The sequence below is a fragment of the Moschus berezovskii genome, chromosome 4 (genome assembly GCF_049115385.1).
Source record: "Moschus berezovskii isolate FMDL1 chromosome 4, NW_MosBer_1.0, whole genome shotgun sequence".
Lineage (NCBI taxonomy): Eukaryota > Metazoa > Chordata > Mammalia > Artiodactyla > Moschidae > Moschus > Moschus berezovskii.
Genome location: NC_142463.1, coordinates 118,718,222 through 118,737,580, shown reverse-complemented (window position 1 = coordinate 118,737,580; position 19,359 = coordinate 118,718,222).

The window sequence follows — 19,359 nt, the reverse complement described above, 5'->3', positions numbered from 1 at the left end:
TGAAGCTCAGGTCTATTTTCCTGTGTTGCTGGAAATTTGCGTGGTATGTCTTGTTCTGGAACTTGTTGGCCCTTGGGTGGTGCTTGGTTTTAGTGTAGGTATGGAGGCGTTTGATGAGCTCCTATCGATTAATGTTCCCTGGAGTCAGGAGTTCTCTGGTGTTCTCAGGATTTGGACTCAAGCCTCTTGCCTCTGGTTTTTGGTCTTATTCTTGTAGTAGTCTCTAGACCTCTCTATCTGTCATTTCCAAGGTGGTTATCTCTGTTTTAGCTTCTATTTGCTGGTCTCTTCAGTGTCTAATTTCTGCCCTGATACTAGGGGGCGGGTGGATGCTTTTTAAGGTTCAGTTGTTCAGTCCTGTTCTGGGAAGGGAGGAATGCTGCAGACAAATATCTCTGGCATCTGTGAGGAGTTCTCGCAGCGTCTCAGGCACACTGGGTTTGCCCCCACTCACAGCGCATGTGTTGTCCCACTCTACACTGCACAGGATCTAGGTTGCTGTGCCGGGGACTGTCCGAGGCCAGCCCTGGGTTGTATGCACTTCCCAGGTCTGAGCGGCTCAAGTTCAGTTTCTCGGGTTCTCCACAAAGGTGCAGACTTGGCTGGGTCTGCGTTTTGTTCCTTCCCCGGTCCGAGCAGCTCAGGTGACCAGGTGTTGGCGAGCACGGTAGCTGTTACTTATGGCCTCCCCAGTCCCTGCCATTCGGTTTTCTGGGTGTACAACGGCGCACCGTCTCAGGCGGATAACAATTGGCCCCAGCCCAAGAAGTCTTGATTAGCAACAAGCCTGCCTGTAGTTTGTATCAGATGCCTTTCTGGGGCCACAGTTGCCCCCTCCAGCTCTGGCTGACCTCCCTGCCTGTCTCGGCATGGGATGTGGGATGGGCCGACCGCAGCAGGCTTACTCTGTTAAGCCCTTTGTTCTGTGAGCGAGGCTGGCAGAGTCTTAGGTTAAAGCTTTCTGCCTTTTCGTGTGGAAGCTATACCAGTCTGCTTTGCTATCCCCAGTTAGTTCTCTCAGATTGTTCTCACGGCATTCAAGCCCAGTCCTCTCTCTAAGCAGTTCAGCCGGCTCCTCCCTGCCCAGTCCCCGCTTACTAATGGTGTATGCAGGCATCTGCGCTGCTTCTCCACTGGGAGTTACCGTTTTTCAGGTAATCTGTGGGTTTTAATTATTTCTTTCTTTTTCCTCTCGGGTATGTGGCTCTCTGAGGTTCCAAGGCTTGCCACAGACTCATCAGTGAGAGTGTTTCCTGGTGTTTGGAAACTTCTCTCTTTTTAAAGCCTCCCTTTCCAGGACGGAGCTCCGTCCTTACCTCTTTTGTCTCTCTTTTTATCTTTTATGTTTTTTCCTACCTCCTTTCGAAGACAATGGACTGCTTTTCTGGGTGCCTGATGTCCTCTGCCAGCATTCAGAAGTTGTTTTGTGGACTTTACTCAGCGTTCAAATGTTCTTTTGATGAATTTGTGGGGGAGAGAGTGGTCTCACCGTCCTATTTCTCCATCATCTTCTAAGATTGTTCTCCTGTCCATGTTTGTTCACTGATTTCTAAGATGTTGATGTTTATTCTTACCATCTCCTGCTTGTCCATGTGCAATTTACCTTGATTCAGGGACCTACATTCCAGGTTCCTATGCAATACTGTTCTTTACACCATCAGATTTTACTTTCATCATCCAGACAAATCCACAACTGAACATCGTATTCTGCTTTGGCCCAGCAGCTTCATTCTTTTTGCTGCTATTGGCCGTTGTCCTTCACTCTTCCCCAGTAGCAAACTGGACACCTTCTGATCTAGGGGACTCATCTTTAAGTGTCATATCTTTTTGTCATTTTATACAGTTCATGAGATTCTCATAGGAAGTATACTGGGGTGGTTTGCCATTTCCTCCTTCTATCTTTAGGGTCAGTTCAGTTCAGTCGCTCAGTTGTGTCCGACTCTTTGCGACCCCATGAATCACAGCACGCCAGGCATCCCTGTCCATCACCAACTCCCGGAGTTCATGCAAACTCATGTCCATCGAGTTGGTGATGCCATCCAGCTATCTCATTCTCTGTCCTCCCCTTCTACTCCTGTCCCCAATCCCTCCCAGCATCAGAGTCCTCTCTAGTGAGTCAACTCGTTGCATGAGGTGGCCAAAGTATTGGAGTTTCAGCTTTAGCATCAGTCCTTCCAATGAACACCCAGGATTGATCTCCTTTAGAATGGACTGGTTGGAACTCCTTGCAGTCCAAGGGACTCTCAAGAGTCTTCTCCAACACCACAGTTCAAAAGCATCCATTCTTCAGTGATCAGCTTTCTTCACAGTCCAACTCTCACATCCATACATACCACGGGGTAAACCATAGCCTTGACTAGATGGACCTCTGTTGGCAAAGTAATGTCTCTGCTTTTTAATATGCTATCTAGGTTGGTCATAGCTTTCCTTCCAAGGAGTAAGCATCTTTTAATTTCATGGCTGCAATCAGCATCCACAGTGATTTTGGAGCCCCCAAAAAATAAAGCCTGACACTGTTTCCATTGTTTCCCCATCTATTTCCCATGAAGTGATGGGACCAGATGCCGTGATCTTTGTTTTCTGAATGTTGAACTTCAAGCCAACCTTTTCACTCTCCTCTTTCACTTTCATCAAGAGGCTTTTTAGTTCCTCTTCACTTTCTGCCATAAGGGTGGTGTCATCTGCATATCTGAAGTTATTGATATTTCTCCCGGCAATCTTGATTCCAGCTTGTGCTTCTTCCATCCCAGCGTTTAGGGTAGGAATTGTTATTTGTGGTTTTAATTTACATTTCCTTAAGTATTATTGAGTTTGAGCATCTTTAAAAATTATATTAATGTTTTATTAGGGAAAATTTTGCATTTTTCTTTTGCTGACTGTTTACTGTACAAAAACTTTTTAGTTTGATGTAGTATATTTTCTTTATTCTTGTTTTTGTTACTTGTGTATTTGGTGTCATATCCAAAAAAATCATTGCCAAGACCGTTGCTAAGGTGCTTTTCCTCTGTCTTCTTCTAGGAGTTTTATTATTTTAAGCCTTACATTTAAACTTTTAATCCACTCTGAGTCAACTTTTTGTTTTTGGTGTAAGAGGTCCAGGTTTATTCTCTTGCTTGTGACTATCCAGCTACTGAACAGGGCTGTAAACTAAGTTACATGGCTCAGAAGTGCCATGACCTGAGCTCCCAGGCTGTCTGGGGTCACAGTTTGGGCTCCTGGGTCACATGTAAACAGATGTTGTACTCCACAGTTGCAGTGTTCATAAAAATAATTCAGTGAAATTTATTAGTATTCATTTTATATCCTAGCATATAGTACATTTTTTCAGTTTTCCAAGATGGCTTGAAAAGAATATGTATTCTCTAATTTTGGGCTTTAATTTTCTAAGTTTCAGTCAATTCAGTCACTCAGTCATGTTCAACTCTTTGTGATGCCATGGACTGCAGCCAAACGAGCCTAAAATTTTGAATTCAATTTTTCCCAAATCAGTGAAAGATTCCTAAGCTGCACAAGTCAAGCATGGAATGGAGTTTTAGAAGCCAAGCTGAATGCATCTGCTAAAGCAGAGATTTTGGCAGTGTTGGGAATTTCAAGAAAAAATCTGTCACATTTAGAAAGACTTTCTCTAACTTAAAATTATGATCTAATTGCCCAATCATTTCTTCTCATGCTTTTATGGTTTCATTGTTTTTTTATTAAACTCTGATTCATTTGGACTTTATCCAGGCATAAGGTACAATATAGACTTTATCTTTTGCCATGTGGCTTGGTTGTCTCCCAAATTATTCGACCATCAACTTTCTTCAGCTAACTGAAGATGCTGCTTTTACATATAAAAAATTATGTCTAAAAATTAATAAAGCCAAAATCATATGTCTGATATTTTGTTCTTAAATGTACCCTTCCTTAAGTGTTCTCACTTTAATGAGTGATAATTCTACTTACCCTTTTACTTACACTAAAACCTTAGACTCATCTTTTAACTCCTTTTTCCTCTTCAAGAGCCATCTCTGTGGGAATACTTCTGATTTCACTAGAAGAAGAAGTCAAAAACATTCATCTCTTAATTTTTCCATGGAAGGGTCTTAACTGCATATTTACCAAGACGCTGTCTGAAGGTTTGGCTTCTAATTGACCTACATCTAGGCCATGACTATGATCCTTTTCTTGTGATACTGACACATCCTAACATACCTTCAACCACTGGGGACCAACTAAGAAGAAGGACAATGGAGGGCCTGGACAATCTCTAAGTTCTGAGAAGCAGCAGAGCTTGAGCCAGTCTGATTGACAAGGGTTGTCTCCTATATGAGACCAGTCTATCAAATCTGGGAGAGGCGGCGTTTTCCCTAATGCTCAGAAAGCGACACAGAGAGTCAAGGAAAATGAAGAACAGAGGGATGTGTTCCAAACAAAAGAGCAAGATAAATCTCCAGAAGCTGATGTTAACAACACAGAGACCAGTGATCTACCTAATACAGAGTGTGAAATAATAGTCATAAAGTTGCTCACTGAGATCAGGAGAACATTGCATAAACAAAGAAATAGAGGCTATTTCAAAAGTACCAAGCAGAAATCACAGAGCTGAAGAGTACAATAACTGAACTGAAAAATTCAGCAGAAGGACTTCAACAGCAGATTATAAAAATTAGAAGACTGGCTCAGTGAATTCCACAACAAGGCAGGGGGAGTCATCAAGTCAGAGAAGCAAAAAGAAAAGGGGATTAAAAAAAAGAATGAATATAACTTCAAGGAATTATGCTGCTGCTGCTGCTGCTAAGTCACTTCAGTCGTGTCCGACTCTGTGTGACCCCATAGATAGAAGCCCACCAGGCTCCCCCTTCCCTGGGATTCTCCAGGCAAGAACACTGGAGTGTGTTGCCATTTCCTTCCCCAATGTGTGAAAGCGAAAAGTGAAAGTGAAGTCACTCAGTCGTGTCTGACCCTTAGCGACCTCACTGACTGCAGCCTACCAGGCTCCTCCATCCATGGGATTTTCTAGGCAATAGTACTGACGTGGCTTGCCATTGCCTTCTCCAAAGAAATTATGGGACACCATCAAATGGATCAATATATATATTATACAGACACCAGAAGGAGAAAAGAGAGATAAAGGGACAGAAAACTTATTCATTCAAAGAAATAACAGCTGAAAACTTCCCTAGCCTGGGGAAAGAAAAGACATGCAGGTCCAAGAATCCAAAAAGTACCAAGTAAGATGAATTTAGAGAGACCCACACAGAGACGTATTATAATTAAACTGTCAAAATTTAAAGACAAAGGAAGAATCTTGAGAGCAGTGAGAAAAAAGCAACTTGTTACTTACAAGGGACCCACTCCCCCTGCCATAAGGAAACTAGTAGACTTTTAAAGCAGAAACCTTGTAAGCCAGAAGAGTGTGGGAAGATATATTCAAAGCATTGAAAGAAAAATAAACCTGCCAACCAAGAATGCTCATCCTGGCAAAGTTATACTTTGGGATTGAAGAAATAAAGAGTTCTTGAGACAAACAAAAGCTGAAGACTTTTGTCTTCATCACCACTAGTCTGGCCGTACAAGAAAAGTTAAAGGGAAGTTAAAAGTTAAAGTCAAAAGGGAGTTCTTCAAACTGAAATGACAAAATATTAATTAGTAATATAAAGGTATATGAAATTGTAAAAGTCACTGGCAAAATGAAAAACGCATACAAATTAAAAAAAAAAAGAAACAGTGACTTGGAGTATGGGTATTTTTATGCTAATGTTCTGTGTTGTGGTTTTTAAGGATGGCTGTATGAATATATCATCCATGTGATTTAAAAAATTAATAAAAATTAGCATCAACAAAGACTGAGAACAAAGTTTGATTACTGGGATAATCAGAAGAAAAGAGATTTTGGGATGTTTAGTGGAGTGGCCAAAGTACTTTAATTATAGTGATGACTAATATAGACTTTCAAGTTTTATATAATCTTGAATTGAAAACCCCATCTGCCTCCTCAGTTCAGTTCAGTCGCTCAGTCATGTCCAACTCTTTGTGACCCCATGGACTGAAGCATACCAGGCTTCCCTGTCCATCACCAACTCCCAGAACTTGCTCAAACTCATGTCCATCTAGTCGATGATGCCATCCAAACATCTCATCCTCTGTCGTCCCTTTCTCCTCCTGCCCTCAATCTTTCCCAGCATCAGGGTCTTTTCCAATGAGTCAGTTCTTCGCATCAATTGGCCAAAGTATTGGGAGTTTCAGCTTTAGCTATCAATCCTTCCATTGAATATTCAGGACTGATTTCCTTTAGGATTGACTGGTTTGATCTCCTTGCAGGCCAAGGGACTTTCAAGAGTCTTCTCCAACACCACAGCTCAGTAGTATCAGTTCTTTGGTGCTCAACTTTCTTTATAGTCCAACTCTCACATCCATACGTGACTACTGGAAAAACCATAGTTTTTACTAAATGGACTTTTGTGGGCAAAGTAATGTCTCTGCTTTTTCCTTCAGCAAAATCTCAAGGAAACATTTTTGTCCTGTAGTCTTGTTTGTATTTTTGTTTCACTCTGATTTTGTAGAATTCAATAACAAGTGATTGTGTTCCCTTCTGGCTGGGGTGTACAGGAGAATACCACAATAATGTTAATAATATTTTATGTAATGAACTGTTGAAAGAATAAACTATGAGACAGAACTGACTATAAAATATAAGCCTAATAGAACATACAGAAAAGTGGAGGTGAGAGTGACAGAAAATTTTAGCTGCTCTTTGAGTTTTCTGACATTTCTATTTTTCCTTGTCTTTGAGAGGAAATGTTCCAATCAGGCAGTTCCAAAGAGGCAGGAATAAAAGCCTTATTCTAATAAACCTTGCAACAAGTTGGTAGGCATTCAATTTATAAACATAAGTGATAAGAATAAGTGAGGATAAATGAAAGTCGCTCAGTCATGTCTGACTCTTTGCATCCCTTGGACTATACAGTCAATGGAATTCTCAATGCCTTATGTTAATTCTATTAATGCAAGTTAGCCCTTTTTTGACTTGAACTCACTCAGGTCATTGACCAGTCTATTCAGAATCTATATAACTAAGGTTCATCTTCAGAATCATGGTGAGTTTACCATGGAACCCCATAGCGTTCAGTCATTCTTCTCCAGAGAACCCTCTCATATGCCTTATATAAACTTCTACACTGGTACCTTTCGTTTGCTTCCTCTCTCTCCTGAGTCATTTTTCGTGGAAAAATTTTGGATTATCAGACCGTAGCAACTTTTACTTTGGTGCATATAAAATCATCTCTCCTCAAGTGTATGCCTCACATCTGAATATACCCAGGGTTGCCCTCTTGCCTGTGACCTCCATCAAGTTATTTCGTCTTTCTGAACCTCAGTTTGAAATTTCTATAATTTGGAGAAAATAATATTAACTTCATTAACACAGGAATCATGAAATATCATACTTGTCAAAGTGCTTAGCATTTTTGTAAGTACATAGGAACTGCTTAGTCATTCCAGCTCATTTTACCACTTAAGGATTTGTCATCATTGAGCTCTTTCTTAGCTTCAGGATAACATTTTTCTCTGCAGTGGGATTGCTACCAAGCCAAAATGAGACATTACTATCCCTGCTGCTCACTGAATGACAATGCTCTGCCAATTTCTCCTCTACTTTTATGATTCTTGGTTCAAATAACAAGTTAATTCTCTACAAAAATCTCATAGTCCATTAATTACAGTAAGTAGGAATCATAAGTATCCAGAAGGGAAAAATTATATTCTTCCATTTTGCAGTTTGTAAAGGATGAGGCTGTATAAAATTGTTGACCAACATTCACACTTGGCTATGTGTGTCAGCAAGCCAGAAGGGGCGGGATAAAATAGAACTATTAACTTGGTAATGACATCTTACTGATTTCTAGATATTACACAGGATTTAGCTTACTTAAATTATGTTGAATTTGCCATGACAAATGCCACTATAAGGAACCTTTTGATATTTAGTTATATGAAAGCTCTTAGAACTTAGTCACTTTTTCCCAGAAAACTGCCATGTGTCTGATATTACTAAATGTCCACATCATTAGTACTCATTTTTAGAACTTCCCATCTTTTTTGAGCCATTTCCATTTTCAAAAAATTGGGCTATCTTACTACACCTACTTTTTCTTTCACTCTTATGCAGTCTTTTTTCTTTAAGTCTATCACCAGAGCCAATTTAGACCCTGCCTAATAGCTAGAAATGGAGAAAATGTGTTGTTAAAAGCAGTATATTTAAAATGAGGAATGTATTTACTGTAAAACTAACAATGAAGAGTTAATGAAAAATGTAGGTGTATAGTAATGCTCTACAAATTGTACTATTCTAGAAAAGAATTATTCTATATAATTTAAACAGAGTAATCTTTATGAATCTGCTTCCTCTTTTAAAAAAAAAATGGCAGGTTAGTACTATCTGATCTACTACTATTCCAGAAAGACGTCAATATAAATGTGACTTGTGCTATTATTAGCAGTGTTCTGGCTCTCTTCAGATCTTTGGTTCAGTTTAGTTGAGATAAATCTCAGAACAGACAAAACAATTTGAGAAAAGAAAGCTGTACTTCAATGGATATTGTTTCTATTACCTTTGCCAGTATATCAGATGATTAGATAACCAGGACTCAGTTTCTCAATAGGCAAATCGGATTCTTAAATCAATGTTTTACTTGAAAAAGGATAAGTAAAATATTCCTGCTTATCATTAAAAAGCATGCAGATTTGCTATTCACTTTCCATCTTAGGGAATTTAGCATAAGGTCAAGCAGAGTGAATTAAGAATAAGACCTTCCAAAATAAATATTACTTCTTATAAAAATGTTATTCTTACTAAGAATGTTCTATCTCCAATATTTCATTATCATCAAAATATCCGTTTATGTTTATGGGTTTCTTTACATTTTATCTCTTATTAAAAGTTTTATATATTCTATCTCTTTCAAAAACATTGGAAAACCATGCAACAAAAATATAATTTTATGTCCTTCTTTCCTTCCTTTCATATATATTTGTCAAACGCTGGACTACTGATGGGGAAATACATGAGAATGAGACATAAATTTGTCATGAGGAGCTCACAGCCTCATGAGAGACAGGAAAGACAATTAAGTCTTTAAATAAAGATATGTAGGAAATGTTATGAGAACAGATAGAGGGACTAATGAACTCTTCCCTGGGGAATCAGAAGCGGCTTCACAGAGGAGGAGGCACTGAAGGTAGATCATAATTATTTAAAAAACAAAATATAAAGGCTTTGCCAGATAAAATGGGGGACATTCAATCCAGAAAGAAGGAGCAGCGAGGGCTAAAAAATGGCTTCATGGAGAGGTCCAAAAGGGAGGGTAGGCAAGGAGACAGCTGGGTCTGCTCTATGTCAGAGATGCAGTTCCAAGAAGTCTGTTTACTTAGCCACAAGGCTGATAAATCACTTTTCTCTCATGCTACAAACGTTTATCAAGGTTGTTCTTTTGTGAAGTGTCACTTATTGCAAACCTAGAGCATGACATCAACTTCTTTTAATTTCGTGTAAGTTGATTTCTTCTACTTTTCTTTCTCATATTCATTCAGTTATTAAAGAATGGCCTATTTTAAGAAAAAAGATTTGGTAGTCAATGAAACTGAGCAAATTTTTTTTAGTTTCTGAAAGCGAGGAGAAGAATACAAAGAAAGACAAAAATTCCTGTCATCAAACCTGGAAGCCTATTGACGTTTCCTTACACCGTAGAGATTTAACTAAGATACTTTGTGGAGAAAAAAGAACAAGCAATTCCATGTGCCAGGCAAGAGGATGTACAAATTATATCTGATTTTCCATACCAGTAAAATTAAGGCCTTTCAATGGCCTGGGAACTATGGTCTGGCTACTGCTACCAATCAATCTAGTCTCACTGCTAGTGATTCTTCCCATCACTCATCATGCTCCTGTCAGACTGGCCCTCTAGCTGATCCTTAAATGGGCAAAGCTTGCTTTCTTTCTGCCAAAGCACTCTCAGGAAACTTCATTCTTCCTTCCTCACATCCTTCAGGTCTTAGCTCAAAGAAGCCTTCCTTGATCACAGTATATAATACAAGATCCACATGCCCCTTCCCTGTCATATGGGAACTACTTCTCTGACTTACTGTCATTTTCTAAGCACTTATTTTAATTTTTAATTGCTGTTTTTTTTTAACTGTATCTCTTTTCCCATTAGAGCCTAAGCAACTATAAGAAAAGGTATTAGCCTATCTTGTTCAAATGAAGTGTCTAAAACACTTGACAGTTAGTAAATGGTTAATTATATAGTTTGAATAATGGAAAACACTTTATATTGACATTATCAGAAACATTTCATAGATAAATAACTGAAATTTCAGACAAATGAAATCATTTGTCAGATATTCCATAATTTATAGGTCATCTGGATTTGAGTATTCAATATCTCATGATTTGAGATATTTGGTATATGGATTTTCCATTATGCTACATTTTTAAACCATTAAAAGATGCTTTCCATGAGACATATTTTCAGATATAACTAGCATTATAATGTACAGTATATTTATCAGGGTTTTCAAAATCACTAAATCCTAAAAGAAGATGCTGTGAAAGTGCTGCACTCAATATGCTAGCAAATTTGGAAAACTTAGCAGTGGCCACAGGACTGGAAAAGCTCAGTTTTCATTCCAATCACAAAGAAAGGCAATGTCAAAGAATGCTCAACAATTGTACTCATCTCAGTCAGTTCAGTTCAGTTCCGTCGCTTGGTTGTGTCCGACTATTTGCGACCCCACAAACCGCAGCACGCCAGGCCTCCCTGTCCATCACCAACTCCTGGAGTTCACCCAAACCTATGTCCATTGAGTCGGTGATGGCATCCAACCATCTCATCCTCTGTCATCCCCTTCTCCTCCTGCCCTCATTCTTTTCCCGTATCAGGGTCTTTTCAAATGAGTCAGCTCTTCGCATCAGGTAGCCAAAGTATGGGAGTTTCAGCTTCAGCATCAGTTCTTCCAATGAACACCGAGGGCTGATCTCCTTTAGGATGGACTGATGGGACCTCCTACAGTCCAAGGGACTCTCAAGAGTCTTCTCCAACACCACAGTTCAAAAGCATCAATTCTTCGCCACTCACCTTTTTTTATAGTCCAACTCTCACATCCATACATGACCACTGGAAAAACCATACCCTTGACTAGATGGACTTTTGTTGGCAAAGTAATGTCTCTGTTCTTTAATATGCTGTCTAGACTGGTCATAACGTTCCTTCCAAGGAGTAAGCATCTTTTAATTTCATGGCTGCAATCACCATCTGCAGTGATCTTGGAGCCCAGAAAAATAAAGTCAATCACTGTTTCCACTGTTTCCCCATCTATTTGCCATGAAGTGATGGGACCAGATGCCATGATCTTAGTTTTCTGAATGTTGAGCTTTAAGCCAATTTTTTCACTCTGCTCTTTCACGTTCATCAAGAGGCACTCTAGTTCTTCTTCCCTCCTCACACAATAACAAGTAATGCTCAAAATTCTCCACGCCAGGCTTCAGCAATACATGAACTATGAACTTCCAGATGTTCAAGCTGGATTTAGAAAAGACAGAGGAACCAGAGATCAAATTGCCAACATCTGTTGGATCATTGCAAAAGCAAGAGCGTTCCAGAAAAAAACATCTATTTCCGTTTTATTGACTATGCCAAAGCCTTTGACTCTGTGGATCACAATAAACTGTAAAATTCTGAAAGAGATGGGAATACCAGATCACCTGATCTGCCTCTTGAGAAATCTGTGTGCAGGTCAGGAAGCAACAGTTAGAACTGGATATGGGACAACAGACTGTTTCTAAATAGGAAAAGGAACATATCAAGGTTATTTACTGTCATCCTGCTTATTTAACTTATATGCAGAGTACATCATGAGAAATCCTGGGCTGGATGAAGCACAAGCTGGAATCAAGATTGCTGGGGGAAATGTCAAATGTCAGATATGCAGATGACACCACCCTTATGGCAGAAAGTGAAGAGGAACTAAAAAGCCTCTTGATGAAAGTGAAAGAGGAGAGTGAAAAAGTTGGCTTAAAGCTCAACATTCAGAAAACTAAGATCATGGCATCTGGTCCCGTCGCTTCATGGGAAATAGATAGGGAAACAGTGGAAACAGTGTCAGACTTTATTTTGGGGAGCTCCAAGATCACTGGAGATGGTGACTGCAGCCATGACATTAAAAGATACTTGCTCCTTGGAAGGAAAGTTATGACCAACCTTGATAGCATATTTAAAAGAAGAGACATTACTTTGCCAACAAAAGTCCGCCTAGTCAAGGCTATGGTTTTTCCAGTGGTCGTGTATGGATGTGAGAGTTGGACTATGAAGAACAGTGAGTGCCAAAGAATTGATGCTTTTGAACTGTGGTGTTGGAGAAGACTCTTGAGAGTCCCTTGGACTGCAAGGAGATCCAACCGATTCATCCTAAAGGAGATCAGTCCTGGGTGTTCAATGGAAAGACTGATGTTGAAGCTGAAACTCCAATACTTTGGCCACCTGATGCTAAGAGCTGACTCACTGGAAAAGATCCTGATACTGGGAAAGACTGAGGGCAGGAGGAGAAGGGGATGACAGAGGATGAGATGGTTGGATAACATCACCGACTCAATTGACATGAGTTTGGGTAAACTCCAGGAGTTGGCAATGGACAGGGAGGCCTGGCGTGCTGCAGTCCATGGGGTTGCAAAGAGTTGGACACGACTGAGTGACGAAACTGAACTGAACTGATAACTGGTTTAAGCAAAAATGGACTTGCAAATGGTCACAAATATTTCACAGAAACATTGACAGAGCTGAAGACACAAACTCGAGCTGAGCTTCCAAAAACAACTATGAATCCCATACCAAAGAACTGGCCTGCCAAGGAACAGTTGCTACCTCTCCCACTTTTAGGGAATTAGAGAGGCATGAAATTGATTGACATGGCCTCTAGATTCAAGGCAAGACTATCTCTGCCATGAACAGAAAACTGCTGAATCAGGAAAGTTACACCAGGGGTCCTAGATGCATAATTATACCACCATTACCATAATCCTTGCCAGCAACATGATTACCCTATATCCTTTCTCTCTATGTAACTCCATTCTATATCAAAGACTTACACAAATCTATCTCACTGGTGGAGCTCAAATCACATTTAGACTTACTGCAAAGGGAAATGAGAAACATAGTTCTTTCACTTTTCAAGCTATTATGACTAGAAGGTAAACTGTAGGGGGATCAGAACTGTTATTGACAGCTAGGTGTCAATGTTAGGCATATGTTAGTTTATAACCTTATTCAGTCTCTGCAAAAACACTGTGAGGTAGGTACCATCATGCCCACTGAAAGTGAACAACATTTATGCCACATTAATGAAGTCATCTGATGAGAGACTCTTGTGTCTTCTTTATGGAGTTTATCAGCATTGTCTTTTCAGTTGCATAAATCGGCAATCTTTGTTTTGTTTATGGTTGAATACTTCAGAGTTAAAATAGCAGACCATGACACTAAAATTTTAAGAATTTAAAGCCCAAGAGGGTACAAAAATGCAAATTTATGAAACTCCTTCAAAAATGTCTTGCTGACTTTCAGCAGTGTTGCAAAGTATGAATGAGGTAGTTTGGGACTTTCCTCCTGTAAAGGTGGCATCTTGGTGTACTTCCATAATAGTGGTCTAGTTGTCAGCTCTGCAGACACAAGTTTTTCATTTTTATCAATTCCTTTTGGATGATAGACTAATAGGCAATATTTTACTAAAGGCATGTCTGCTAATATTATACCAAAGTCATAAAAGATGGACTTAAAAAACAAATTAAATAAGAATGGACTGCTAAGTAACATTTATGGAACATTTACTGGGTGGCAGGCACTGTAGTAGGTATTTACTTGTGGTTTTTTATTATACCCCCTAAAACTCTGGAAATTAGGGTCCCATCATTGAAACAAGTAGATGATACAAGGCTTAATGACATGCTGCCACACCAGTTTAATACGCCTGAAATAGCAGTAATTCTGCCTAGCAATGGGCCATATCTAAAAGCAGCTGTAGGTATGCTTTTGGCTTCATGGAGTTGTTGGGAGTCAACTTAGAAAACCCATATAATTTTCATACAGTTGTATTGCTAAAAGTGCTGCTGACCTAGAATAAAAACAGGTTGATGCTGTTTAATCAGTAAACAGATCTCCATGTTCCCAATTTTCTACAGATGGAAAACAGGCAGAGAAAGTTACTCAGAGACAGGACAGATTAACTGATACCTTCTTTTAGAAATAACCAAAGAGCTGTTGGAAAAGGAAAAAAAAGAAAAAGCCTCAGAGGCTGGACCCAAGAGCTGTGCAAAACAGTGACCTAGTATCTAATAAAGGAACTTGTCTACCCTCAGTGGAGAGGGAAATGGACTATTTGCTTAGTATAATCTCAGAATTTCTCCGGGCCAGTGACTACTGTAGGCCTTTTATTCTTTCTCTTTCCAAATAAGAGTATTTATTATAGTTATTATACCCATATCCCATTGTATACTGATATGTGTGGAGAGCAGGTTGTCCAAGAATTTATAGACCTATGGAATCAGATGAACCTTATCTTAACATGAAGTAGATCAAGAGATTCTGAACTTCAAGTTTGGGGCTAGAATTGCATGAGACTTTTAAGGATTTTAGGATGGAGTGAGCATATTTTATGTGTGGAAGATATATTAAATAGAGTGAAAGGTGTAATGTGATAATTTAGACTGTTTTACAGCAAATATTTGTTCCCTTCTTCCTTCCACTATAGGCAAAGTATACTTCCCTGCATGGCTTCCTGACATTGGTCATATGACTTTTGACCAATGTGATGTTAGTGTATAAAATGTTGGAAAAGGCATGAAATTCATTTGTAAAGTGGATCTTGTCACTTTACACTTTTGCCATCTCCATGAGAACATCAGATGGCATGCCTACTGCTCAAGAAGGAGGAAGGTATACGGAGAAGACCTAGAAGTAGTATGCAACCTCAGGACAAGTAAAACTGTGCCTGGTTTAGACCAGAGGACACGCAGCAATTCCACAGGCATCAGGTTAGAAAAAATACAGGCAAGCCACAGAGACAGTGCAGGTTTGGTTCCAGACTACTGCAATAAAGAAAATATTTGACAAAGGGAGTCACACAGTTTTCTGGTTTCCCATTGCTGGAGAAGGGATGGGCTACCCACTCCAGTATTCTTGGGCTTCACTTGTGGCTCAACTGGTAATCCACCTGCAATTCAGGAAACCTAGGTTCGATCCCTGGGTTGGGAAGGTCTCCTGGAGAAGGGAAGGGCTACCCATTCCAGTATTCTGGCCTGGAGAATTCCATGGACTGTATAGGCCATGGGGTCACTAAGAGTCAGACACAAGTGAGCAACTTTCACTTTCACCTTAAGATATGCTTCACCTTAAGTGCATATAAAAGTTATGTATATGCCCACTGAATGGGCAATCAGTTCAGTCAGTTCAGTTCAGTCACTCAGTCGTGTCCGACTCTCCGCGACCACATGAATCACAGCACACCAGGCCTCCCTGTCCATCAACTCCCGGAGCTCCCTCAAACTCACGTCCATCGAGTCGGTGATGCCATCCAGCCATTTCATTCTCTGTCGTCCCCGTCGCCTCCCACCTCCAATTCCTCCTAGCATCAGAGTCTTTTCCAGTGAGTCAACTCGACTCATGAGGTGGCCAAAGTATTGGAGTTTCAGCTTTAGCATCAGTCCTTCCAATGAACACCCAGGATTGATCTTCTTTAGAATGGACTGGTTGGATTTCCTTGCAGTCCAAGGGACTCTCAAGAGTCTTCTCCAGAACCACAGTTCAAAAGCATCAATTCTTCGGCGATCAGCTTTCTTCACAGTCCAACTCTCACATCCATACATGACCATGGGAAAAACCATAGCCTTGACTAGACGGACATTTGTTGGCAAAGTAATGTCTCTGCTTTTTATTATGGTATCTAGGCTGGTCATAACTTTCCTTCCAAGGAGTAAGCGTCTTTTAATTTCATGGCTGCAATCAGCATCCGCAGTGATTTTGGAGCCCCCAAAAATAAAGTCTGACACTGTTTCTACTATTTTTCCATCTATTTCCCATGAAGTGATGGGACCAGATGTCATGATCTTTGTTTTCTGAATGTTGAGCTTCAAGCCAACCTTTTCACTCTCCTCTTTCACTTTCATCAAGAGGCTTTTGAGTTCCTCTTCACTTTCTGCCATAAGGGTGGTGTCATCTGCATATATAGCTTATGTCTAAAAATGTGTATATCTTAATGTTAAAATATTTTATTACTAAAAATGCTAACCATCATCTGAACCTTTAGCAAGCTGTAGTAGTTACATCAAAGATCACTGACCAAAAAAAAAAAAAAAAATCACTGATCACAAATCACCATAACACATAAAGCAATATTGAAGAAGTTTGAAATGTGAGAATTACTGAAATGTGACAAAGAGGAAAACAAATATTGTATATTAATGTATATATGTACAATCTGGAAAAATGGTATAAATGATCTTATTTGCAAAGCAGAAATACAAAAGTAGTGAAAAGACACTGTTGGAAAAATGACTCTGATAGACTTGTTTGGCATAGGGTTGTTGCTGCTGCTGCTGCTGCTAAGTCACTTCAGTCGTGTCCAACTCTGTGCGACCCAATAGACGGCAGCCCACCGGGCTCCCCCGTCCCTGGGATTCTCCGGGCAAGAACACTGGAGTGGGTTGCCATTTCCTTCTCCAATGCATGACAGTGAAAAGTGAAAGTGAATTCGCTCAGTCGCATCCAACTCTCTGTGACCCCATGGACTGCAGCCTAAAAGGCTCCTCCATCCATGGGATTTTCCAGGCAAGCGTACTGGAGTGAGTTGCCATTGCCTTCTCCTCAAACCTCCAATTTGTAAAAAAAAAAAAAAAAAAAAGAAAGAAAGAAAAAACAGTATCTGTGCAGTGTCACGGCTGCTGCTAAGTCGCTTCAGTCGTGTTCGACTCTGTGCGACCCAATAGACGGCGGCCCACCAGGCATCCCCGTCCCTGGGATTCTCCAGGCAGGAACACTGGAGTGGGTTACCATTTCCTTCTCCAAAGCGTGAAAGTCGCTCAGTTGTGTCCAACTCCTAGCGACCCCATGGACTGAACCTCACCAGGCTCCTCTGTCCATGGGACCCTCCAGGCAAGAGTACTGGAGTGGGTTGCCATTGCCTTCTCCAGTGAAGTGCAGTAAAGAACAATTGAACAAGATATGCCTAAAATTGTTGTTTTAAGTCAGTGATTTTCAAATATTGAAGTAGGTTGTCACACAGAAAATGTTAACTGATCTAGAAATAAATGAGCAATTTAAATGTTCCAAGAACTGCCTCCCTGGTGCAAAAAGGAAACTAAATTGCCAGAGTTTACTTGAAATTCACATACAAAGTCTAAGCAAAGAGTTTGCAAATTTTTTATGTATTTCCACCTGCCAGAACACATTTCTTCCAGTGACAGTATTATCACCAGTGGTGGCCTTTGGCTTTAAAGATTAGAAATCAACTTTGGCAAACTTGAGACTCAAGGAGAATGTATCAGAAACACTATACTGTTTACAAAATCAAAGAGCTTTGATTACTTTGAATAACTAAGTTTTGATTAGGCAGCCATAAGAAGGAACAAAATTGGGTTATATACAGAGATGTGGAAGGACCTAACAGTGACATACAGAGTGAAGTCAGAAAGAGAAAAATATAGTCTATTAACATATATATGTATGCATATGTGTGTGCGTGTGTGTATATATATATATATGGAATCTGGGAAAATGATATGATCTTATTTGCAAAGCAGAAATACAAGCACAGACATAGAGACCAAATATTTGAATCCCAAGGAAAATGTGGGGGTGGGAAGGAATGGAAGATTGGATTGACGCATGTATACTATTGATACTGTGTTTAAAATAGATAACTCATGAGAACATACTGTATAACACAAGGAACTCTACTAAATGCACTCTGACTGGGAAGGAAGTCCATGTGGGAGGGAATATATGTATATACATGATGGATTCACTTTGCTGTACAGTAGAAACTAAGACAACATTGTAAAGCAAGTATACTTCAGTAAAAATTAATTTTAAAAAGTTCAGGACCAGAGAAAATTCACAGATCCTAGCAGCAGAACTCACGGACATTTTCATGCTCAAAATTCAAGTGACAGAGTGTAATTAGCCTTGTTTACTCGATGTGTCTAATTGCATGGAGGGGAGGAGGGGCCATGCCATTATGACTGATGGTCCCATTAGTACACTGTGAGTTGAGATTCTTAGTGTCTAGTCTAGAAATAGCACTAGATTTTATACTTCAACTTCAGGATGTCTCCACTTGAGGTCATCCAGTACTTATCCATTCTTTATAACCTTATCAATAGCACCTTATGTAAGTATATCACCCTATACCTTTCAAAGAAATAAATAGTTTCATTCTCAGGGAACCCCAAAGTTTCAGATTACCTTCTTTGATTTCAGTATACATGGATATTTTTGAAAGATTTCTTACAACTATTTTCTCTGCCCATCTCTGATCTTTTTCTTAATACATTGTGACTAGTCTCTGCAAAGTATGGACTGTGTTATCTATTATCTTCTTCTGCCTGTTTTCTTGGGCTGCAGGTAAGGAGTTCTTTGTATTGTGGGGACAAGAATATAAATGTCCACCTTGTACCTCTATAACATTACCTTCACTTCAATGATTAATTTGTGGATATAAATATCAAGAACTTTCTGTGCCTATTTAAAGAAGTGAAATTGGGAAATGTTTCTAACAAATAAGGATGATAATTTGGCCAAGACTAAATGACCTAGGTTGCAAGCATTTTTCATCTGCATGACTCATTGTAGATTACAGTTCTGCCTATCTTTATTCCATTACTTGCACCATTCCATTCCAAACTAAAACTGATGAATTATAAGTAATAAAAAGGATTCATGATAGTTCTGTTTCAGCTCGTAAAGATAACAAGCTCCAACCTCTTTCTCTCCTTTTTTTTTTTTTTCTTTTTTTGGTTCTTATTTCATTTTGAACACTAATATTTCGGGAGGAAAACGTCATTCTAATGTCTCAAGGTCTTAATGAGAGACATCTTGTGTAATTAACATACCTACATCTTTATGGTAACAATATTGTCTTCATCATTTTCCCTTCCTGATAGTGAAAAACTATCAGAATGAATTCAATAGTTATTGAGCTTTTTTGTTTGGTTGATTTTGTTTGTTAGTTTGCTTGTTTGTTTTGCTGATAAAGACAATTCTCCTGAGTGAGTCTCTCCCCACTTTGAAGTCAGCAGACCTCAGTGAGAAAAATAACTGATTAAAAGGCAATCTATCA